This window comes from Haemaphysalis longicornis, unplaced genomic scaffold (genome assembly GCF_048455015.1).
Source record: "Haemaphysalis longicornis isolate Haplotype H1 unplaced genomic scaffold, Haemaphysalis longicornis Haplotype H1 scaffold_9, whole genome shotgun sequence".
NCBI lineage: Eukaryota > Metazoa > Arthropoda > Arachnida > Ixodida > Ixodidae > Haemaphysalis > Haemaphysalis longicornis.
Genome location: NW_027526460.1, coordinates 46,873,735 through 46,898,967, shown reverse-complemented (window position 1 = coordinate 46,898,967; position 25,233 = coordinate 46,873,735). Strand labels below are relative to the sequence as shown.

Sequence of the window (25,233 nt, the reverse complement as noted above, 5' to 3'; positions counted from 1 at the left end):
GACGTCGTAGAGCCGACACCTTTAATAACAGCAGCTAGGTACCGTAGTATGCTGAAACTCCAAGTACAGTAAGAATCGGTTTTATTATCATTAAGAGATTTTAATCATCTTAAATTCTCATGGAAACCTGAATGGTGCCCTTCACGCAACTTAGAGGTGTTATTACAGCCTTACGTTGTCGAGTACCCAAGTTAAACAGGTATTTACACAGGTCTCGTCTGGCGCCAACAGCTTTGTGCAGCTATTGCAGCGAAGACGAGTCCGTCGAACACTACCTTTTGACATGCCGACGTTTTTCCAGACTGAGACGTCAGTCCCTGGAGGTGCCGCTTTACAGTTTGGGGATGTCCCTAACAGTGCCGGCTATACTATCGTTCGGGGCATCCGAAACGGGGTTCTGCCGCCGGGATGTATGCTCTGCCCTCCTGCGCTACATTGAAAATTTAAAACGATTCTCTTTATGATTGCGATTGGTCACCCTCGCTTTGATTTTTCAGGATTTTTATTTTTTTTTCCTTTTCAAAACTTTTTCCAACCGGTCTAGATTATCTTTCCTAAGCGTCTCGCGATTAGATAACAATTCCATTCATTTTAACCATCCTTTGTTGATTGGCCGATCCCCTGATTGGGTATGTGCCATACCTAAAGGCGCAACAACAACAACGCGACCGGGCTCCTGGGTGGTCGAACGTTCGGGGTGCGCCTGCATACAGCTGCGAATACACCCATCGACGGCGCCCGTGCGACCGCGCCGAGACATCGCCAGGTACCTCCTGGTCACCAATCGGATCCACGACCGCACCGGGCAACAGTGCCAGGATCCCCGTCTTGCGGTTTTTGCTGCGCCTGGTGGCCTCGCCTTCCGTTCCGATCAGCGTGGGACCATCGAGGCACTCGCGACCGAGTCACAACGGACTACACGAGTGAGACTGTTCTGGTTTTCTTTACGCTTGTGCCCCTTCTCACGAGTCGCCACCGAACTGCGACAGGAAGGACGTCGTCACGCTAACCTCTCCCTTTGTGCTTCATTTTTTATTTCTCATTTTTGTTTTTGTTCCATCCCGTTCTGCATATCCCCGTGTTTCCCACTCTGCGTAATATACTGCATCTACGCTACACCTTTGTGTTGTGGCCCCTCTCGTCATTGACCCCGTGTGCACGTCTCGTTGTTCCCATCACCGAACCCTGACATCGCACTGACTAACAACCAAACTTTTATTGCTGCAGGCAGCTTAACTGCACATCTACAAAGCAATAGAAAGGGAAAAGGAGACAGGCGAGAAAACACAAAATGAACACAAGTTCTTGTCGAATAAATCGCAGTTATTCGTTCAAATAATACATGATTTCATTTCCATACTGTAACACAGGCGGTTTGTTAAACATTTATCACCCCTCTGGCTGATGTAGAAGACCTCCCACTTGTCGACCCTCTCGATCCAGTTGCTCTTCCGGCACCGGCCCCTGAGTAAAGTGATATAGAAGACCTTCCACTTGTCGACCCCCTGGATCCAGTTGCCGTTCCGGAACGGGCCCCTGGGTTAGGTGATATAGAAGACCTCCCACTTTTCGACGCCCTGGATCCAGTTGCTGTTCCGGCACTGGCCCCTGGGTAAGGTGATATAGACGACCTCCCACTTGTCGACCCCCTGGATCCAGTTGCTCTTCCGGAACGGGCCTCTGGGTAAGGCGGGTTGGATGCGGGGGCTCCTCCACCAGCTGCAACTGGGTATCCTTGTTGGGAGATGCTACCCCTCGTTCCCTGGCCAGCCGGCTGAGCCAATGGCTGGTTACTCGGGTTCATCGGTGTGGTGAAGTTGCGGTAGAACCGGTACATGCCGAAGATGACTCCAACCTGCGCAGCGATTCTCATTTGTAGCCATCACCGAGCTAGGGATGCCCAACGTGTCAAGACAGCCGGGATAAGCATAAGCGTACCTTCTGGATGACACGTTGGCTATGCCGTATGTATGTTTGCACTTAACATTATGGGCAAGTGTGCGAGCACTGTGGAGGCCGATGATAAGCATGCAACAAGAGGTAAGGAATAAGCTCATGACCAACAAGGGGCAGTTAAGTTTGGTCCAGCACAAAAAATGTGCCTTCTTTGCACACATAAACACGTATTGTAGATTAAGAAAGCGCTATAAAGGCAGGGCGGCCTCACCATGATTTTAACGTATTCCCTTACTTCACCGAAAAGACTGTCTTTTGAAAATGTCAACGTGATTCGAATGTACGCACCACTTCATGGACTATAAATTAGGGAGTGCTTAGTATAGGCAGAATACTGTCACTGGAAACACAAAAGCGTAAAAGAGTAAGGCGTTTACATGCCTTATATCTGCCACTACGTGAAGCATGAAAAATGGTCAGTTAAAATTGAGACAACTCAGACAGGCGAGTACCAAGCGAAGTGAAGTGAAATAGACTTTGATGATCGCCGGAAACAGGCGTAATGTCTCCACTACGCCCGGACGTAGCCACCCGTCGATCCTGGTGGCATTCTACTAAGCAACACTTTCGCTACTCACTGCGGGGGTGGAGTACCAAAAAAAAAAAAAATCCCGGGTGTTATGCTCGGGCACCTCACCTATATAATGCCGCCTTGCAACTAGGTATCGTTCGGTGGGCATAGCGGGTTTACCTGTATTGTGTTTGTTTTTCCGCCTGCCGAGCTGACTTGGGCGCGAGGTGCGTAAGGAGAAACCGTGGAGGCTTCTTTGTTATTCGCCGCACTTTTGTGTTCACCCGACGAGCGGGACCGGAGACGACGCATCCGAACTTGTCGGTCACCCCATAATAGCTAAAGCGATGTCAGCTTTCGAAAAAGGATTTCTTTGCGCTCGTTTGGGATACCGGCAGAGGGGGACCGTTGAAATTTTAATCACCGCGATTACCACCATGAGAAAGCCGGAAGTGGATGGGAGCTGAAGGTCAGTCAAGGGGTCAAACCTTGGGTCAAACATAGCAAGAGGGCACCAGACCTTCTGTCTGTGACAGTTGCCCTGCTTTATGTTACTGGGTGAAGTTTCCATTCGTCACACGTCTAAACCTGGCGACTCGGTGGCTAGGATGCGTCAGTGGGTAGGCGACTAGGATTTGTTAGGCGCCCCACGTGTTAACAAAGGAAAGGAATTTTGGCGGCGTGGGGCACAATCATAGGCGCGCATGGTACAGACAATACTTAAAGGCAAGCCGCCCGGCAACCGATGGCCGCCGGTATGTTTGATTTTAGTTGGGTGATTTTCAAATGTGTTATAGTTTTGTTTTGCGGAATACCTCCGAGATTATGTATGAGAGTGAGAGGTGGGTCACGTGACTATTTTGAACCCACCTAGCTTTGTTTGTCACTCTGTCCAATCAGTGGCTTAGTGTTGGCTAATCAAAGAGCCATCCTCACTCTCAAGTTGTGACGTCCCTGTTGTGGGCGGAGGTTTAGTGGTAAAACCGATGAGTTTGATGTTTTGGGGAGGACAGAGGAGAGAACAGGAGACAGAGAGGAGAGGAAAGCGCACCGAGCACCGCTCGACGCGAGCCTTTCCCGACCTCTTGTATGCGATCATGAACTCTGAGAGTTGTAAATACGTAGTGTAAATAAAGTGTACATATTGTGCATCTTGATTTCGCTTGGAGTATACCGCTGTCAGCTACGTGCCGTCGGTTAACGAGCCAGTCGGTTAACGAGTCGGTTAACGATCGTTGATTGGATTTCGACGTCGGCTTACCGATCCACCTTGAACTTAACTCCGGGCCATCTCCACTAACATGAATTCTAAGGACGGGCCAATCATGCAGTGTATAAGTATATTCTTTGCGCCTCGGCGTTTTTGCCAACGAAGATGAAACCGTTGTGGTGTAAAGGTATAACGCTTTACTGTAGACGTGTGTTGTCTTTGAAGCACGAAGTTCTCTAGCGGGATGCGTAAACGAGTGTGAATTGTTTTTTTGTTACGCGTTGCGTTATGACGCGAGGCTTAAACGAGTTTCCTGCTGTTTTAGTACCGTGACTACATGACACGACGATTACGACTACGGGACACGCTAACAACCACAGCCCCTAAGGGGCCTCGCCCCTAAAAGGGCCTTGGTGAAAAAGCTCTGTGAATCTAGTATAAGCTGCTTGTGGTGTTCTTATTTTATCATTGACATTACCAGAGCACTTGAAACATATAAAAGGGACCTTATATATGGTCCCAAAGGTTGCAATTCTACGTGCGAAATCACTGGAGTACTTTCCAAGGAACGTACTGCCGCAAAAATGGTTCAAACGCGTTAAATATTAGCCTAGTTACCGTTACATAAAAAAAAACTGGTCGCGTTCCTGCTCCGTTCATTGCAAATGTCGACAAAAGACGAAAGTCTTTGTCGACATTTGCAAAGTAAATTCCTCCCCTCGGTTTCCCAATCACGTCTCATGTTGTTCCTCTTGCGTCGCGTTCCTCTCAAGGAAACACGCTAAAGGTTTGCTCAAGTAAATTTAAATTTACCGCGTTGCACTGCTCCAGGCCGGGTGCCTCGAGGCCAGTGCTGCCGTACCGCGGAGACGCGCGTGAATCGAGGCGCCCCACCACTTCAACGTTTATAGAACCACGTGGCTTTAGTCCACGTGGGTTCCAAGCAGAACGTGGAACCTATCTAGTGGAACGTTTCGCAAGTGCTGGCGTTGAGTTCTTAGAATGCCACCAGAAGCTACAGTGGCGCGGGCGACAGCAGGCGACAGTGTGATTTTTTTTAAAGGAATGGGCATATGTGGATTTTTTTATAAAGGAACTCTATAAACATCCCTTGTGTATTCATTTTCTGCCTTATATTTGTGTAATGTCTCGTCCTTGTTCGACAATGTTGACAAGTATGAATATATAAACCGGACTTAGATGTTTAGATTTGGCTGGGGGTATAAAGGATCGGCTGCCTGAATGGAGTCACACGGCAGACAGACAGACAGACAGACAGACCGACAGACAGACAGACAGACAGACAGACAGACAGACAGACAGACAGACAGACAGACAGACAGACAGACAGACAGACCAAAATTTGTGGCTTTAAGTAGCCCAAGAAAGACTATCGTCTCTAAAAGGGCCAGCAATAATTTCTGGAGCGTTCGCCCTTTCTGGCGCCACGATCCGAAGCACTGTGGGAGCAATGACGTCACCAACCCGGCGCAAGACCACCTAGCAAAACAGGGCAGGGCACTGGGGCCCTCGCGCCATTGGCTCTGCTCAGTCGTACGTCACGTTTTTTTAGCAGCCGCTGCACAGCTCCGCCTGGCCGGTTGGCCATCGGCCGGGCTCCCCTCATCGGCCGTGCTTGCGTCGGCACGGAAGTTTCAGAACAGGGAAAACGAGGGTTTTGAAGGCAAAATAGGGGGCTCCAAACCCAATGTGCTTGCTCACGACAATAATGGAAGCTTGCCGAACGAGCTATTTGCGCCAAAATGTAATGCATATTCCTTTAACAGCAGTACGAATGGTGCGGTAAACAGCAAAAGTTACGAAAATACACGTAAACATAGAAGTACCGATGCGCACTGCTGTTGGTACTGGGCGCACTATCCTCGTTTTAGTTGCACTTCAGTCCGACACTTTGGAGTTGTCTTATACGACGCTGGCCGGTTGGCGTAAACGACGTTGGCTTACGTGACCCTGTTTATCAAGCATACTCCCTGTTTCACGGAGCGATTACTTTGCACCGTAACAAAAACAAGCCTGGTGTAAATACGTTCAAAAACAAAGCAAGGGCGGAGTGCAGTGTATGCTAGCGCACTCTGGGAGGTTTGACGACAAGCAAGGCTGCACAGCCGAAAGGCGCTGTTGAAGTGCTTTAGTATACGCGCCGTTATGACTTCATTGTAGGCGTCACCCGAACACACGATTTGGCGGGAGAAACAAAATTTTAACCTAAATTCATTAATTTCTCAGTGAATACGGCTTCATTTGCTGCCGCGCAAGCGCTGGGGACACTATAAAACCCGAAATCGTTCGAATAAAACAAACTTGTATTTTGTCTTCATGGCTCCTTTAAGGCGGAAAGCCTTATATGTCTCATCAAATTCGAAAAGTGACCATAGTTGCTGGTGGCTACACGAATGGAACCAAATAACGGCAGCTATAAAAAGAAAATCAGTAAATGAAATATATATAGGAGTGGCGTAACTCGAAGAAAACCTAGAGCATAGTGTGTGCAGTACTCTGTAGAAGCGGGCAGCATTTTGTTCGTTAATAAGACTTAAATTATTAATTGTAATTAATCATATAACTCGAAAAGTACTGTCCTAATCACTAAAGTGTCAATGAAGCGCTTGTAGGTATTCACGAAGGGCATCTAACCGCGATATTTTCAGCGACGAACTCGTTGCGTAATGATGTATTCTGACTGATAAAGAATACCTGCGAAATATGAAAAATACCACGTGACGGCGCCTCCGCGTGCATTAGCGCGCATCGTAAAGCAATGCCCTCAGACAGGCTGCCTCTGAGTTAGCCAGAATGTAATGAACAAAAGAAAGAAAGCGGAAATCGCGACAGAGTTAGTGCCTCATCTGCACACGCGCCCCGCGAATCTTGCTGTTGCTGCTCCTTCTATCTATCAAGGTCACGCGCTGCCTCTTTGGGCGAGTGACAGGCGAAGCAGTTGCTTTCAATCAGCTTATTTGGGACGCTGCTTTACATGCGCGAGGAAGCGCCGTCACGTGGTATTTTCATATTTCGCGGGTTTTCTTTATCAGTCAGAATAAGTGAGTACGCATTAGTTCTTCGCTGAAAATAGCGCTGTTAGATGCCCCTCGTGGGTGCCTCATTGACACTTCAGGGAATAGGACAGTAATTCTCGGGTTAAATACTTAATTACAATTCATTAGTTAAGGCACCTCAAGGAACAAATTGCTGCCGGCTTCTACACAGTACTACAAACATTATGCGCTAGGTTTTTTTGGAGTAACGCCATTGCTCTTTTTTAAATCTTGGTGCATGATAGCTGGGACACCCTGTATAGAAACACATTTGAGTTCGAATGGGATTTGAACCCCTGTTGCCAGAGCTGCAGCCAAGTGGGGTAACTACAGCACTAACCCTGTACCGTGCGGAATGGAACAAGAATTATCCGGATGCATGCCGCACGGCAGGTGAACGTGACGAAACCGCAAACAGGATGCAGCCGTCAAGAAGTCTTCGATAATCGCCCGTTAGCACGTCAAAATCCCGTAAGAGACTTAAGTTCCCGATGATTTTTTTCTTTCGCATTGAAAAGAATGTAACAGTTTCACGTTGTATCCCAAAAGTCTCAGCAGAGCTTCTGCTCTCAAAATGTGCGCACAACACGTCAAATCATTTACTTCAGACTAGCGTTTCCCTCGCTGTTGTTAAGTCGACCACGAAATGCAATTTTCGTGCAACGTGTGAGCTTGAACAATGGACCGGTTCGCTAAGAAAAAAAATCTGAAGTTGCTCATTCATAGATGCAACACCGCGTACATAAATGGTTCTCGCACAGAGCGTTACAGATGAATCAGGAGAAATTTACGCCTCTCTAGAGCCATTACAACATCAGCTTGATACACTTTGGATTAACTAAAAGATCGTATGCCTGTGATGCCAATGTCTTAGAAGAACGACAAACTGACTGAGTTGGTACTGGTTCGTTATAAAAACTGCGCAGAAATACACACACAACAGAAGAAGAAACGTACGACCCAAGAAGATGTAACGTACGGCTGCGCCTGTGTCGTACGTTTCTTCTTCGGTTGCGTGTGTGTGTGTCTCTGTGCAGTCTTTACAATGGTGTCAACGTCCCTCCATTTCGTGGTTACGTAAATAATATTTAGAAAGAAAAAACACGCGGGGTGGTGGCGTGTCGATGGATGTGCAAAGGAATCGTTAATATGAGTCCTCAATGAAGTGACGATTTTATGTGTTAGCTTTTTTGGCGCAATGCCGTTTAAGTGCATAGAACGACGAACATTAATTAGTCGAGTACACGGGGTCCATGATCATGAAGAATTGATTAATATCAAATATCACGGCCTAAAGATACTTCTGCTGCATCCCCAAGACCGACTAGACACAGTCTTTATTTTTGTTCGATATATAGCATATTTCGCTCTATCCGGGTTCGTTATAGTCGGGTTTGACTGTAAAAGCTTCCATATGCACAAAGAGAAAAATAAATCCTGCAAGGGTTACTCACTTCTCTTTAATAATGGAGAGTTGTAGCACTTCGTACGCTCCCTGTTGTACGTGTGTACGGTGCTGCCCGGGACCCGTCTGGACACTTTTGCATTCGTCGCGGTAAGAAGGGTTAGTTCCACCGGCCGGCCTTCGCTATGCCCGTGCATTCGTTATGGGAAGGGGGTGGCGGGGGTTCTCCTCGCCTTTAGAGCGTGCGCAGGCACAGCCGGGTCCCGGTCGACACGGTAACTACCAAAACAGACCGATCATACGGAACGCTAAAACTATCTAATGGCTGGAACTAGTTGTCCCGAAGTTTATATACCGAAAAATGTTTCAAAGCCATATGAGGTGTTATTTAGAAAAATATTTTGCAGCTGTAATCAAGCTTTTCCTCTTGTTACGGTTGAGAAACATAAGAGAGAACGGAAAACGTGGGTGACAATTACTCTTTTCAAATGAATAACAACGGGTTTTTCTCTCATTTTTTATGACTAGAGGTGGTGAAGATTTGACTGGAGGTCACACAATCCGCAGCAAAAATAAAGGCAGTCCTAAAGAAAGCCATATCGCCCTGTAATAGCAACAAATGTTTATCGGTCATGCACAGCCCGACATTGCTTTGGGAGGACCCTTTGGCAACTGGAAGATCACGCGTACGCTTTCCTAAATAAAAATATATGTACTTGTACATTTTAGTATAGAGTTAGCAAAGAAATTTAATGCACATTTTCTAAACGCGGGAAGCTTTCAGCAGCACAAAACACATTCTGGAGAAATGTTATTATTTCGTACAGTTCTTTAGGCAGTGCATACAAGTTTTTAATTTTTGATGCGTGCTTTAGAACTTGAAGATACGTGTATTGACAATGAAACTAAAGAACAGGTGCTTCTGAGGCTGCGATGATATCATCATTTTTCCGATAAGTCCACCATCGCCTTCACCACCGCTCTACTTGTGCATATTAGTAGCAGTGTGGCCCGTAACTGACGGTATTCCAGATAACACGGAAATCGCGGCAGTCACTCTACTATTTGAAGACAGTTTGAAAACTATTTAAAGAAGAAAATAAAAGTGATCATCAGAAGCGCAGGCTAATCTCGGTGTTGCCAATTTTGATCAACTCCTTTTAGCAAACTTTTGTAGGTATGTTTTGCATTTTGTGCTGTCAACGCGCTGGAAACACGGGGGTAACATTATTGCGCAAGTTGTGGTCTGCAGCATCTGGGTTGACGTAGTTCTACTAAGGTCTTCAGTGCACGGTTTCTTACCTTTACTGCAGCCACCACTGTGTAAACCACAGCATCCATGATGACAAGACTGGTACCCTGAAAGCAAAACGATAACGAATTCGGCGATAACTTGACCGCTTGGTAATGAGCATCCCTTCCTCGGAATTGATTTCCTTCTAGTGATATTTCTACGTCCAGAGAAATGTCTATCGGTTCTCTATACATCTGCTGTATTGCCGTAAATGGATACTTCGGCCAACATTGGCCCTTCGCTTCAATGCGTTCATTTGTTGCAGATTGGATGCCTCATAGTCCGTGTGACAAATAGTATTTTTAAAACTATTCGCTTTGTCTAAAATGTTGAACTGGTAGTTCCTGGTCATTTTTGATGGTTCAGGGATCAGTGGCCACTGCAGTTTGCAACCATAGAAGCTACGAATAGCCAGTGAGTCAGGGACCTATTTGAGGCATACCGACAGGTAACCTTTCTGGTTAATTTGACTCAGAAAGAGGGGCGAAGCTGGCAACTATAGTAAAAGACCACCACTTGTAACAGTCGAGAAAACTGTCCTCAGGTTTTGTTGAATCCGTAAAAGCACAAGTTCCATATGCTGTATTGGTCGAGAAAGTTCTACTGATGCGCACTGTACCAATATATGGGTATGTATTTCTGCAGTGATAAGTCCTCCGCACTGTAGTGGTGGGCAGCGCCGCCCCCATACGAGAAGCGAAACTTATCATTGCAATGTCGCCGATGCTGCCACCAATTTTTAAAAAAAGTTTCTGGTTAAGGGATAGGCAGCAGCGGGCAGATAACAAGAAAAGTGCAGCAAACTTGAGTTATTAGCTGGTTTTCGCTGAGATCCACACAAATTCACACGAAACCGCCGGATTTAAAGAAAATAGTTCGAAACACCTCTAATATAGACCTACCCAATTCTCTTAGAGACTGTAAATTTGTGCAAATTTCCCACTCTCATCTAGAACTAAACCTGTCCTCGAGTCTCAGAATTCGTTTCTCGATTTCGATACGCTTACGGACAGCAGTTCAAAACACCACTACTTACGGAAAACAATGCTCGGGCGGTGGGCTGAATCTCCTTTTCTAAGGATTCCTAAGAAAAGTAGAGGACAGTCGGGGAGAAGTGTTACTAGTGATCGTTTGCGTGTAGTGTTCAATTGCACTTCTCATTTGTCAAGAGATGTATGCAAACAAACAAATGCAACCAGTATGTAACAAAAAGTGTAGAAATTACGATAGGAAAAAATTGAGTGGCGATTTCTGGGATGTATGCAATGTAATACATCGTGGCCAGGTATCCCCTTTCGCTGCTTTCCCGCGTTCTCTATTTGCTTGCGCGAGGTTATAAGACAGACACTGTTCAAAGGTTAAGAACGAATATTTATGCCAAAGCATCTCCTAACGGCGCTGCGTTTGCTCGTGTATTTCAGTAGCCCGTGTTCATTGCAGTTCAGGCATTCTTCCTGCCGCATTTTCGCAAAGGCTTTCACTTATTACGGGTACAAGGCTTGGCGTCCCTCGTTATTTCTGGAAATACAGCACAAAAGACACAAACGCCGCCGCTACCATGGCTACCAGAAAGGGTGACCGCCTCGAGACTTCCTCCGGTTCTAAGCGCGTCTGATGACGTCCGAGCTGGCCCAGTGATGACTATTCGGAGCCCCTCCTCCAGCTACGCTTCTACCTTGACGTGACACGCCGCAGGACGGCCCCATCGGCTACGACTCTGTATCACCCTCCTATCCCAATCCCGTGGTGCTCCGCTGCTATCCTCCTCTACTTATGCTTGTTGTCCTTTCCGGGTCTGTCCACCTACCTACAGCAGTGGCCTTCTTTCGCACGTGGGTTTTAATGCTAACGCAGAAACAGACATTAAGTGTTCATGCGAGTGAGAGGCACAATTACAAAAGAAAAGAAGAGTAAGTGTAAGAATAAAGCTATGCATGAATAATAGCACAGCGAATAGTGGTGCTCAAATACTTAGCGACAAGGGAAGCGAAGCTGCATTTATTGGAGGGTTTAGTATCTGCATTTTACCAGGTCAAATAACTGACGAGAACGCGAGAAACGGTGAGCACATACTCATACGTATACTTATTATAACATCAGGGGTCCATTTATGCCAGGTCGGGTTTTTGCGAGTTCTAATAGGGCTCCAATGATACGCCGAACATAACTGCTTATGAGTTTAATATCTTTTTTCATGTACATGCCCAATTTCCTCGTAGAGTGGTTGGCTGGCGTGTCGGAAAGGGCGAAAACTGATGGAAGTTTTCTAGCGCAGAAGAAAAAAGAAGTAAAAAAAGGTGTTTATTTTAACATATTTTAATTTAAATAAAGCCTCTTTCACAACTTCATTCATTCTTTTCCCTTTTGATCGGAAGCTATCATGGTTGGTTACAATGCATTAAGACTTGGTTTGACCGAACCGGACTGCGACACTATCCTCAGTGATTCTCAACAAGCCCTCCGCAACTTCGCAAGAGGACGCATCAACCCCCAAGCCGCCCGCATTATAGAGCGAACAGCAATCTCGCCAGGCCTGCGCAAGGAATTAAGGTGGATCATCGGCCATGCGGGAGATTGTTCACCGTATGCACCAAACCACAATGAGACGGCACACAGGGAAGCGCGCGCTCTCACCCACCGCGCCCCCACCTACAGTGCCCGTCCGGAGTGGGAATGGTGGACGGCGACTGAAGACTCACCGAGTGGATACGGAGAAATCCTCAAGAACACAAGAACATGAGGGCTGCTCGCCAGATATTCCCCTCACCCCACAAATCTCTAAGCAGGGAAGATGCAGTACACCTACGACGCCTACAAACTGCGTCGGTGCTCACACCGGCGCTTCTCCATCACATGTACCCCGACGACTATCCCAGTGCATAGTGTGACATCTGCAAACAAGGTACGGCCAATAGCTGGCACATCCCATGGGACTGTGCCGCCATCCGAGATGGCGTCAGCTTCACAGAATACCCCGCAGATCTCCAAATCGCCATCGCCTCTCCCAGCAAGTCGGATCAAGAGTGGGCCATCCAGCAGGTTCTCAAGGCACTCGAAAGGCACGGACTCCGCAAAGGGTTCCCTGTTGAGTAGGGCTGCCACAAGAGGATGCAACGCTAGGCCACGTTGAGGTAGGCCCGTCAACCGGTATTTACCTTCTGCAGGATTTATTCAATAAAGTCTTTTCCATCCATCCATCGTTAGATCGAAGTTCGACGCTTGGTGATACCAGCCATTCTGCGTGCGGTCGGAAATGCCTTAAAAAGCGACTTAAAGTTTGCCTGCCTATGCTCTTGCCCTTGAAATAAAATGCTTTTAAATTATCAAGGATCACATGTAGGATCAAATGGGAAAACTCCAGGAAAGCGTTTTCACAACTCCACCCATTCCTTTTCCTTTTGATCGGGAGCTATCATGCTTGGTTACAACGCATTAAGACTTCGTTAGAGATAAGTTCGATGCTTGGTGATACCAGCCTTACTGCGTGCGGTCGGAAATGCTTTGAAGAGCGACTTAAAGTTGGTCTGCTTGTGCCCTTGCCCTTGAAATAAAAAGCTTTTAAATTATCAAGGATCACATGTAGGATCAAATAGGAAACCTCCAGGAAAGCGTTTTCACAACTCCACCGATTCCTTTTCCTTTTGATCGGGAGCTATCATGCTTGGTTACAATGCATTAAGGCTTCGTTAGAGGTAAGTTTTACGCCTAATGGTACCAGCCTTACGGCGTGCGGTCGCAATGCTTCGAAAAGCAACGAAAAGTTCGTCTGCTTACCGCCTTGCCTTTAAAATAGGCCAAAACAAGGGACACGAGGTAGCAGAGTCCCGTACTGAAGCATTTCCAGGGCAGGAAATACTCAAGTTTTTTGTCGGCTCCACTGGTGTCCTGAATGCAAAAAAGACAATTCGAACGAGGAAAGGGGTGTGAGCATCAGAAGAAACGCTTGGCTAGATCGGTAGTATAGCAAGAAAGGAAAGTCCCTTGTCTTAAAGAAATGCAGATCTGAGACACTGGTGCTGCGATTGAACGCAAAATGTATACGCAATGAATTTTGAGGGCTAGAGATCTCCTTAAAGTGTTGGCGCGTGGGCTAGGGTATGAAACTTGAAGTTCGTTTTTGGTGTGAGAGTTTGCATGCAGTTTTGGCGTTACGTAGGGGTTTGGTGATAATGAGTAGTGAAACCTGTAGAATATTGCCAGCCTTGCTAGTTTCCGACGTTTGTTGAGGGGAAGAAAGGATGCACGCGATTTAAGGCTTTTGGCGCCAGTAAATGAAAAAGAATCAGATAAATTTAATATAACGGCACGGTTTTGGATGGCTTCTATGTTGATGAAGTAACGTTGGTGTGGGTCCAATATCCCGCCGGAATACTCCAGTTTTGGGCGAATAAGTGTTTTATAGGCCAGCAGTTTTTAGTGTGAAAGAGCAAATTTCATCGCGTGCTGCAGATAGCTGAGAAATCTACTGGCGCTGGCGATTACTTTGTTCACGTGCACGGCCCAAGATGGGTTCTTGGTGATATGAACGCCTAATAAAGAGCCTTGAACGGTGTAATTATGAAATAATGGGCATGCACACACCGAAAATGAAAATTTGATTTTGATACGTTTAAAGACGTTTGCCGATCGTTACACCAATTTTCAATACAAATAAGACCACTCTGTAGATGAAGTTGGTCTTGCTTACACGTAATATAACAGGCAATCACCCGCAAATAGGCGAATGTATTAGAAATGTCCGACGGCAAATCATTAACATAAATTAAATACAGCAACGGCCCGATTACTGTACCCTGTGGTACGCCGGAGAAAACGGATGCTGTGTTAGATTGTGCGCTCTTGACTACGACAAATTGCTCTCGTCCAAGAAGAAATTTTTCGATACAGTAAGTGCAAATGGGTCACGATTTAGCAGTGATAGTTTATACATTAAGCGACGATGGGGTACCTTGCAGAATGCCTTTTGAACATCGAGGAAAATTGCGTTTGTTTGGATGTTGCTGTCAAGTTTTACGAGCAAATCATGTGCAAATGAGGCCAGTGGCGTTTCGCAGGACAGCCCCTTGCGAAAACCATGTTGCGATGTGGAGAGAATGTTAGGCGATCGAGGTGATTAAAGATGAGCGAAAAAATTACGTGTGATAATATTTTTTATGGTACGGATGTAATTGAAATGGGGCGTTAATTCAACGGTGTTGACCTATTACCACTTTTAAAGGTTGGAACAATCTTCCCAAGCTTCCATTTAATGGGGATGCAGCTTGACAATGATGATTGAGAAAAAAGCAATGCGAGCACGGCACTAATAGAATATTTCGCAGTTTGAGCATTTTGGAGTTGATTTCGTCCGGTCGCCTTGCAGATAATAGTTTCATTTAAATGAATATTTTTGTTCTTCTTTCAGGTGTGGATATTATAGGGGAAATTTGTTCATTAATGACCAGAACCTACGAAATGGGGGTGCTCATGCTGGTTTCTTTAGTGAAAACTGAGGAGAAGGCCATGTTAAGTGCTGCAGACGACTCAGTATCACTAAGTTCTACGTTGTCATCGTTATACAATCTTATTGGTGGGCCGGAGACGGGTTTGTAGCTTTCCAAAATTGTTTTGGAATATTATTTTGTAGCATACTAGATAATTTTGTCTCAAAAAATTTTCCCTATACAATACGAATTACTTATTTAAAATAAATAAACAAAATAACAATTATGATAATACGATTTATTAATTAATAATAATAAATGATCCATTCTTAATAATAAAATAAGTATTTAATTAGGCGATTAATAAAATATTTACCCCACGCATATAGTTCTCCACCCCGTGAGGTACAAAACATGCTCCCCACTCCTCGTTGAAAGTGTTCAAGTCTACCTCGAACATTCTGACTTCAAAGCAGTACGGTCCCTTCACATCAGAATATAATTATCATTATGCTATTAACAGTTGTTTTGCGATAATAATACACCACAGCAATCATCGTTAGCCACCTAAACCTTCTCTTGTGTGTACTAATCATACTAAAAACTCTGCCCTAGATAAAGTAGAAAGACAACACTATTTGCTCACTCTATTGCTGGTATCAGAAAATATTTTAATGTTACACAAAAAATAATGAAGCTTACACTAATGCGTAAGACATGAAGGTAGCGAAGCTGTACGCAGCCTTAACGACCATCACGAAAATTTAAGTCCACAATATCAGCCGGTTTCTTCTTCGCTGCCGCAACGACCTTTACTCCAGTGTTACTGTAAGTGTGAACTGCTTTCATTTTTTTGGAAGGGGAAATCATTGGACATCCCCTTGGGGGGGGCGTACGCTATGTCTTTCTCTTTTCGAGCAAGTGTTGCCACGATTACGGCGAACGCTGGATTTCTTTGGCCAATCTTGGCCAATCTCCTTAAGTGCATGCTTGGCTTGACAAGTGTGTACCCGGTACGCTGGGCAGTCGCCGCGAGGGACGCACACATGAGCGCTCGGCATTTTCTTGGTTTTGTTAAGCGTCGGGCGGTCGTTGTAATCTTGGGCAATTTCCATAAGTGGGTATGCTTGACTTGAACGTGTGCAGGGGACGATGGGCAGTAGTCGCGAAGCAAGCACACACTAGCACTAGGCATTTTCTTAGTTCTGTTTGCGGAAGGGAGTTCGCCGCGAGGCCCGTGCCAACGTTCGCGCACTAGGCATTTTCTTGGTATTTTTAACTGCATACGCGAAAAATTGAAATTTGCTAAAAAGCTTCGCTCTTAAAGTAAATTCCATGAACGCACACCCTACAATTATAGCATCGTAGTCCACTCCAAAAGCTGTCGTAAGAGTTGCAGGGTTGTTACACCTATTTCTGTTTCTGTTGTTGTTGTTAATGTTGTGCAAACACCATTTTACGTAGAAAAAAGGGTAGTGAAGCAATAGACGCCTTGGGGGGCATTGAAAGGGTGTGGAACTGATCGTTGGTAGGTCATGTCACATGACGTATTTAGCGTAATAACTACAGGGCTTTGCAGCTCCGCGTTATGATCAAAAGTTTTTGCAAATCTGTGGGCTGACTTGTCTATGCTGACCGTAATCAGGATAATTATGAAATTAGCACTTAAATGTTTCATTTTCGCCACAAGCCCACCGACTCTGGCAAATTACTTTCTTCTGCTGGCTATAAAAGCAAGGAGAGCCGACGAATTCGCGTGTTTTCGGCTGATCTTCCTTCTTATTTCATTTGTGGCAAGGTATATACTGCTCCGCATGCGGAAGGTATTCAGTATATCATGCAGCGTGCTCAGCCGATCCCCATTGCAACACGTGGTTACACACTCTCGCTTTAAGGTGTCCAGTAACCCTACACCCTTATTTTAGCATGTTCATTTTCATAGCATGTTCATAGCCTTCACACTATTTTTGGGGTGTTCAAATCCACCTTATTTTCACCTTCACACTCTTCTTTCATAACACCTTTTAAAGGGGTGTGCTATGGGACAAGAATTTGATAGCTTTTATGACCAATAAGTGACTGTAATTCCTCCGTTTTAACACTGCCCTTTTATAGCAAATAAGGGACGGTAATTCCTTCGTTTTAACACTGCATCTGCACTGGCGTTCGGAATAGACGAATAAAGTTGCATCGCAGGCCTAGCTTCCTATAGAGCAAGGAATACCTTTTGCTCAAGTCTCCAGAACACTTTTATCGCCAAGGAACCCTCCAACCATTCGGCGTGGGCTACGTAGCGCCCCGGCGGCTGCGTAGCCCACTGCACTGTGTTTCCTAGAAAAAAGTGGTTTTATCTAAAAGCCATCACAAATTTTATGGCTGTAGATAAGATTTGCAGTCAGGAACGCACCGCGTAACACTTAGCTGTTGGGATGCGTTACGGCGGTTCAGTTGTACAACTGCAACCAATAAGAGATATCCTCAAGCCATTTTTGTGCTTATTTTAGACATTAATAAAAGGCTATTCATTTTAACATGCAGTGCTAAAATGTATAAAAAAACTTGTATTGAGAAACGGGTGATATTTCCGCTCATACCATTATAACAGAACTTTTTACCTAAGGTGTTTTGTTTATTTTCATTCGAGTGATAAGGCGTTTATTTAACTGCAAGCCACCAAGCGTTCGTAGCCGAGATAGTGGCCCAGCGAGCTCGTCAGGAAGATAGTTAAGTTAAATGCAGGATTGGGCGAGTCGGTAATTCATCTTGAACACTACAGCACAGCAATAAGAATGGATGAATGCTGCATTCCAACCGGAAACACGCGTCAGGAAGCATCGCAATGTATGGTGCCGTTCTCGACGTACCTGTGAGCACAAGTTCACCTCCATGACCACGTCAGATACGAGGTTGAGTGCAGTCTCAAGAAAGAAGACGATGTCGAATGCCCACCAAACTCCTGCGCCAATATGGTGAACGCGACGCGCTGTAGGTCTCTTATCATGGGTAGCTCGGTAAAGTCTTTAGCAGGAGTACTAGGTGCCACTGAGATTACGCAAATAGGTCATGCTTAAAACCTCGAAGAGGCGACAAAATTGTTTCAATATTAGTGCCCTCCTCAAATAAACGCTGGCGAGTAATTTTTTATTGCGAAAGCAGTGCATGTATTATGAGGCGAAAAATTCGGCGCTGTCCACATGGATAGGTTGGGAAAATGCATGTGCCATGTGCCCCATTTAACCCAAGAACAAATGGCTCATGTTAAACGTTTCTATAACTAGTTAACACCAGCGAAAACAATCAGGGACTATGCACACAGTGTTTCGTGAAAGTTTGCGTATGAGGTTTTGCAGCCTGCCGTGCTGCTATATCTTCTGGATCATTGTATTCATCTTTCGCTTGCGCGGAAGTGCGCGCACAGACACGCCAACTGGCACGTGATCCTTTCCTAGACTGAGGGACCAAGCTTCGGCAAAGCAGCAGTTACACCCTCGCCCGCCTAGTCACGTGATTCGCTTGCACTGAAGCGCACGCGCAGACGGCCCAGCTGGCGATGCTCTGAGCTAGCGAAGGGACGAGAAGGAAAAACATCGCTTGCACGCCTGCGGCTGAAGGTCACTTGGTACGCGACGAATGACCTTGAAAGATGTAGCATAGTAAAGCTTCCGTTTTAAAAATCTCGGTAGGGACGGGGATCCAACTTGAGGACGTGGGGTGACAGATCACTATGCAATGTCCACGCCGCAAAGAATAGTGCTGTCGCTGTGCTTGAAACATGAGCTAAACGGCGACAAAATGCCAAATGAACCAAAACGAGCACCCGCCAACCAGCGTGTGATTCGGGGAGGTTACACGAAGGAAAACAGAACCCCATAGAAGTGCGGCCCCTCACGGCTTGAGAGCGCGCCAGGAAAAGCGTTCAAAGCACATCAGGTATTTTAGGTACCTTGTTGTTTGGGTCCTCAGTCCCACGACCTTGCTTCCGGCTTAGTGGGGGTTATGGAAGATGATTTGCGTGAACAGGTGTTTTTACATTCAATTACTCGGGCCCCCAGAGTTACACACATTTGATTTACAGGAACATACCCAGTCGCGTTTTTAACGCTCGTCAAAATGACTTTCGGAGCAAACTGCCGACGGCCTGAGATGGGTAAAGATACCCTGCAACCTACCGTTCGACATGGACTGTCAATTTTAATTCTACTACGTGCATCCAATGCATTCAATCGTGCATCACTCGAAAATGCATTAAAAGTACCATACGCATAATCTGAAAAATTGGGCATGTTGGTACTGTCGGCCGCAAAAAAAGTTTGCGGGGTGCGAAGCGCGTTGGGGTATGGGGCAAATCTGCATAATCGCGCCATCTGCCACCAGAGACCACCGGTACAATGTTCGAGAAACTTACGAACCAGTCGCACCTTGTAAATTCTGTGCACACTTCGTTATCACGTATCTCTGGTCGCTCGTTAACCAGAAGGATAGTAAGAGTAACGCTTGGGGACATGCAGGAAACGAGTCACCCATATAAGAGAACCAACGCGGGGGCACGATACCCAGCTCGAAATAGGAAAACCAAGTAAACGTGTGATGGGCATGAAACATCGATAACTAGCAAACCGGGTACATTCACGGTAACAGACTGGCTATTAAGAGATGGAACTGGAAGGAATGGAAAACCATTAACTCATTCAGAGGTGAAATCAGAAAAGTTTGAGATAAAGAATGGAGTAGACCACCACAACACAGGACTAGCTGGAAGAAATAGGCAGGCCTTCGTCCTGCAGTAAACATAAAGAGGTTGGCGGGGGTGATGATGGTCATGAGGACACTGACTGGCCGAGTAGGTGACAGCGAAGACTCTCAGGCACTCTCATTTCAGCCAGGGTGAAAGGCCTCGCAGGCACTCGGCTAAGGGACTGATACGTTTGCAATCTCGAAGGGGCCTGCGACTGAATCGTAAGGAATTCGACTGGCGAAGGTGCACATATTCCAATCGCACTTTACCCTGGCTAACCGGCACTTGATTCTTCTGGTTGGGGGTGGCCTGTGCCAGTTTTGCCAACGGTGAAGGACCAGGGTCACTCGTAGCGTTTTCTTGCAGTTGCCTTGACTCATTTAAAGGAATCTCGTACACCTCATAACCTGCAAAAGAGAATGCGGATCGTTGTGGGCAGTTTCACACACATCACCAGAAACTTTGGCTGTGAAAGCGAGCGATTCGTTCGTGTACGACGGAGGCCTACGCTAAAGCTTTTGTTAAGAAATGAAACTCTGGCGTAGACGGGCCAATGAATACCTGCGAGAGTGCCAAGACATTGAAAGGGGTGTTCCCGCCTCTTGAAACACTGAAGGGTTATTAAAAAAAGATACCTTTGAAGCGCCGCCGACATGTGATAAAAATATCGCAAGGCTGTCGGCGTAGTTCATTTCTGCTTTCCAACGGACCCCACGTGGCGTCTATACGTCGAAAAAAAGGTATTCAAGGCCGAGTTACGATAAGTGAGGTGATGCTTAACTCCAATGAATCGTCCGGCTGTGTCCTGGCCTTGCTGAACGGGTCCAGCTTCGCCAAATAGACGCGACGTGAACACCCCATCATCTGTGTAGAGGTCACAGTGGCAAACGCCCTAAATTTTCCGAGCGTATTTTTCATCCCCTGCATGATGCAGGTAAGCCCTGCGCGGAATCGATAAGGGAAAGTTTTGGAAGATTCATCGCTGGTCCTTCGAGGGGCCATGGAGACAAAGTACGACATTCTTTAATTTGAAAGAACGAGGCTTCAGGACCTCACTCAGCTGCATTACAGTCGCGAAAGACGTTTTTAACCAAAAAAACCCAAGACGCATTGAAAAAGTCTGAAATTTCGTGCTAGAGTGACGTAATTTGGGCAGGAGTAACGTACAATGGGCCATGACTAAACAATATAATCATAAGTGTGTTAACCGTACTTTGTCATTCCGGGGATACTATTCAACGAGTTATTAGGTCACCTTACAATCATACAGTCACGTTTATTGGCTATATTTCAGGCCTACGGTCGATGCGAACAACCGACATTTTATAAAGCCATAGAAACTTCGCGGGAAAGTATCAGGTAAGTCGCCACTGCTTAACAAGCTTTCATTTATAGCTTCCTTAGTTGTCCGAAGTTTACGATAAAGTTGGGGTCATTGTTATCAGAAGAAAGGCGTCTTATCAATAAACTGTCTTCATCGACCCTTTATGAATGCGTAAGCATCATATTTTTTCTCCTTTGCGAATTTGAGTACTTCCCGACGCGAACGCTTTACTCCGGTTTAAAAAGCCTTTTGTTTCGCGTTCCTCGCACGCTTCTTGCTATCCCCACACCTTGCCAACCTTGCCTCGCGCTCTGACTGTTTCAGCGGCCACCTTTGCTCGCTCAGCGGGGGACTGGCTGCCTGTCGCTCTATTCAAAGTTCCCCAGTCTAGGAATACCACCGCCACCATTCCCATTCCATTCTCTTCCGCCGCCTACTCGGCCCTGTACTAGCATCACAGTCCATTTTACGTAACGCATCATCGCGCTCGAGAGGCAACGCGACGCGTCCGTACGAGTTCGAGCCATAGTTATTACCGCGGAAGCAGCGAGCCGTCGCAGCCTAGACTACACTTCGCCGTACACTTCGCCCTAGTGTACTACAGTACTGTAGTATACTACGCGTGCGCGCGCACCGACACACACACACACGAAAAAAAAAACACCCATACGCCCACGCAAGCGTTTGCAAGGGGGCTGATGCCTCTCCATTGCAATTTTGTTGCGAGCCACACTGTGTAAGATACTCCCCGGCACGAAGAGGAAAATGTATCGCATAATGGGCAAGCGCATACACAAGATAAAGCGTAAATTAAGACCACACGTGACCAGCCGCGTTCGCTGAGTGGCTAAGGCGTTGCGCTGCTGAGCACGAGGTCGGTTGTTCGATTTCCTGCTGCGGCGGCCGCTTTTCGGATGAAGGCGAAAAGCAAAAACGCCCGGTGTACGAGGTTTCGGCGCACGTTCAAGGTCCCCAGGTGGTCAAAATTGATCCGGGGCCCTCCACTACGGTGCGCCTCATCGCCTGCAGTGTGTCGGTGCTTAAAACCCCACAACCAAGGAATCAAGACTACACATGAGAGTACTTTGCAGTTCTGCCAAAAGTTAGTGCAGATACGTCACCAGAACGTGCAAATGGCCTCGTTGGCTTTCACTTGAGGGTCAAATTGAATGCAATTCTCGGACTGACCTCGCATAGCTGCTGAGGTCAGTTGAGGCAAGCTGACCTCGACATGGGTTCAGCACGGTACACCTACACGAACCTCACTCTACTCAGCCCTCTTTTTAAACTCGTTTCAACCTGAACAAACAAATCAGTTGCTGCACAGAATTTTACTCCTAATGTTTTCGTCAAAAATGCGACCACCTTTGTACAAGTGTGTCGAATACTCAAATGATGCAGCATTAGGCGCCTTTATATTATTCAGGTTCACTTTGTTTCAATTTTGTTGCACATGGGGCATTTAGGGGTGAAACCCCTTGGGGAGTCGGGCTTCGGCGTCTCCTGTCGTCATCGTTTCATGTAGCCACGGTACTGAAACACCGGGACACTCGTTTTCCAGCGCCTCAGGCTAGAACGTGATTGATTGATTGTAGGGTTTAACGCGCCGACGCAACGCAGGCGATGAGGCGCGCCGTAGTTGAGGGCTCCGGATTAGTTTTGACCCCATGGGGATATTTAACGCGCGCCGAAATCTCGTACACAGGGCCATTTTTGCTTTCCGCCTCCATCAGAAAAGCGGGCGCCGCGGCCGGGAATCGAACTCGTGATAGAACGTAACGCGTACTAAAAGAACGCTCCGGGACACTGGTTTTCGAACGCCTCGCACTAGAACGCTTCGTACTTGAAAGACGCCAGACTTTTGCAGCACAGCTGTATACCTCGGCCCCCCAACGGTTTAATCTCCGCTGGGCAAAAACACCAATGCGCCAAACGGTTTCATCTCCGCTGGGCAAAAACGCCAAGGAGCCAAGGATACACTTATACACTGCATGCCTTGGCCCTCCCCTGGTTTCACGTTAGTGGAGATGGCCCGGTTTCCTTCGTGATAGGCGCCTTGAATGCTTCCCTTATAACACTCTTAGGACGGTGCATATAAACAAAAAAAGAGCCCACAAAGGCTGGTTTGTCGCGGGTTTCATAAGTACCTTCCCGAGCTTGTTTAAATTTCACACAAGTCCTTGAGAAAAAAAAATAAGTTTAAATTGCTGGATTGAGAGCCGAAGTGCATCACGTTCACTACAATTCTTTCTTTTGCCCCAAAAAAGACTCTCTAAATACATTTTTATTTAGTCTGACTAAGCACAAAAAACTTGTTGGCTTTTTAGGCATACAGTTGATTGGAACATGTGAAAAATCGAATAGAAGCACTAAAACAAAATTTTACATTACAAATGTTTGTGGTGTAGAAATCACAAAGCTAGAATTGGGGGACGAATTCTCTGAAACTACGACGGTCACTTTGAAACAACGCGGTATTGGCTTGAAGATGCATGTAATATTTCCCGGTTGAAGAGTCGCGTGGAGGGGTCATGAAAGCGTGGAAATCGCGTGGGGCGTCCAGAGGAGGACTACCTTGTCAGGGATGAAAAATACGCTTGAAACGATGCTTACTTTTAAAACAAGGCGTTCTTTTCCTATGCCGCAGCGTAGTTCCCATATTCTTTCTCATGGCATGTTGGCCTGGCCTAAGTTTTTCTTTAAGGCGAGTATAGTTTGATTCGTTTTACTTTTTCGATCTATTTCAAGGTGACGTGACCTCAGATTTACTGGCTGGGGTTTAGGCAATAAACTGCGTACCCCCTCCACAGATTGTACGCCCTCCATTGGGCTCAACGTACGCTGCACGCACCTCGCTTACTGGCTGGGGTTTAGGCAATAAACTGCGTACCCCCTCCACAGATTGTACGCCCTCCATTGGGCTCAACGTACGCTGCACGCACCTCGCTTACTGGCTGGGGTTTAGGTAATAAACTGCGTACCCCCTCCACAGATTGTACGCCCTCCATTGGGCTCAACGTACGCTGCACGCACCTCGCTTACTGGCTGGGGTTTAGGCAATAAACTGCGTACCCCCTCCACAGATTGTACGCCCTCCATTGGGCTCAACGTACGCTGCACGCACCTCGCTTACTGGCTGGGGTTTAGGCAATAAACTGCGTACCCCCTCCACAGATTGTACGCCCTCCATTGGGCTCAACGTACGCTGCACGCACCTCGCTTAAAGGAACGAATATGCCATATCAGTAAAAATTACTTTCACGCGCTTGACGAATTGAAAAAAGTATAGTCGGCGTTGGCCCAAAGGGTCACAGCGCCCATTGCACGTACTTACTTTCCATGTATCTGGTGCCAGCCACAGCATAATAACAAATCCAGAAACCGTTGATAAACTGGAAAAGAAACAAAAATGATAAGCTATTTCACACTGTTAAAGCGGATGACCAGCGAAGATTTCAGCACACGACGGAATTTAGCTAAAAGGTATGAGCACATTGCATTTATAGTGAACGTTGACGGCAGTCCTCCCTAAGGAAGACGCATACATTTAGGGCCATTTCCTGCTGAGCATTCGCGATAAAAGTGGGTTTGCCGAAAGTAGGTTTTTTCACACGTAGAAAAGAAGCATGAAACCGTTGCCTATGTCCTTATACCGGTCTGACCACTTTATCCTGTGACTTAAGTAGCATCAATGGAAGACATGCTTTCTCCACGCGTTCCGGAACTGTGCCGCGCTCAAGAGGAAGCCCGAGCTCTTTCGCGACGAAAAAAGCATCTCGGTGTGTTCTGTAATTTCTCGCTCAACGCCCAGACCACAGGCCGTTTGAAACATAACAGTTCACACACATCGGGACTCTCGTATTCCTACGCCTCGCGCTTCAGAAACACGTTTAGCCTCGGGAGGTTTCTTTGGCGGGCAACAGGAAATACACAGAACTGAGCCATATAAGCTTCCTTTAAAACAAAGGGCATAGAAATAAACGAATCAATTGCCTTATAAAAATAATTCCCGAGAACTCAAATCGGTGCGGTATTATGCTTTTTCCCACAGTCATTAACTGTGGGTTTAGGTCACGGGTTCTCACAACTGACACAGCGTCATAACAGCATAGTAAAAAGCAAGTATTGGGCATAATACTGTGTGGCCGCTTTGTAACTAATGTAACCGCCTTTCTTATCTACAGCTTCTTTGGATTGCAGACATTACATCATCTTTCCAGTTTTCTTGAAATGCTTCGCCTTGCCCACAAGGGCAGTCAAAAGATGCACACAGGCCGCCTAACGTGCGATGGCCTGCCATACGCAGTTGCCACTGAACC

General features: G+C 46.4%; 1 protein-coding gene and 1 long non-coding RNA gene across 2 annotated transcripts in view; one reads left to right on the top strand and one right to left on the bottom strand.

Moving 5' to 3' along the window:
* Positions 1 to 25,233, top strand: part of LOC144153169 (uncharacterized) — an 82,326-nt gene that overhangs the window by 15,660 nt on the left and 41,433 nt on the right. The gene's annotated exons all lie outside the window — the stretch shown is intronic.
* LOC144151962 (uncharacterized) lies at positions 1,169 to 13,320 on the bottom strand. The gene is made up of 4 exons (XR_013319019.1): positions 13,207 to 13,320; positions 10,469 to 10,516; positions 9,441 to 9,497; positions 1,169 to 1,855 (listed from the first exon to the last, which is right to left on the bottom strand). It is a non-coding gene; the product is annotated as an uncharacterized LOC144151962 (long non-coding RNA).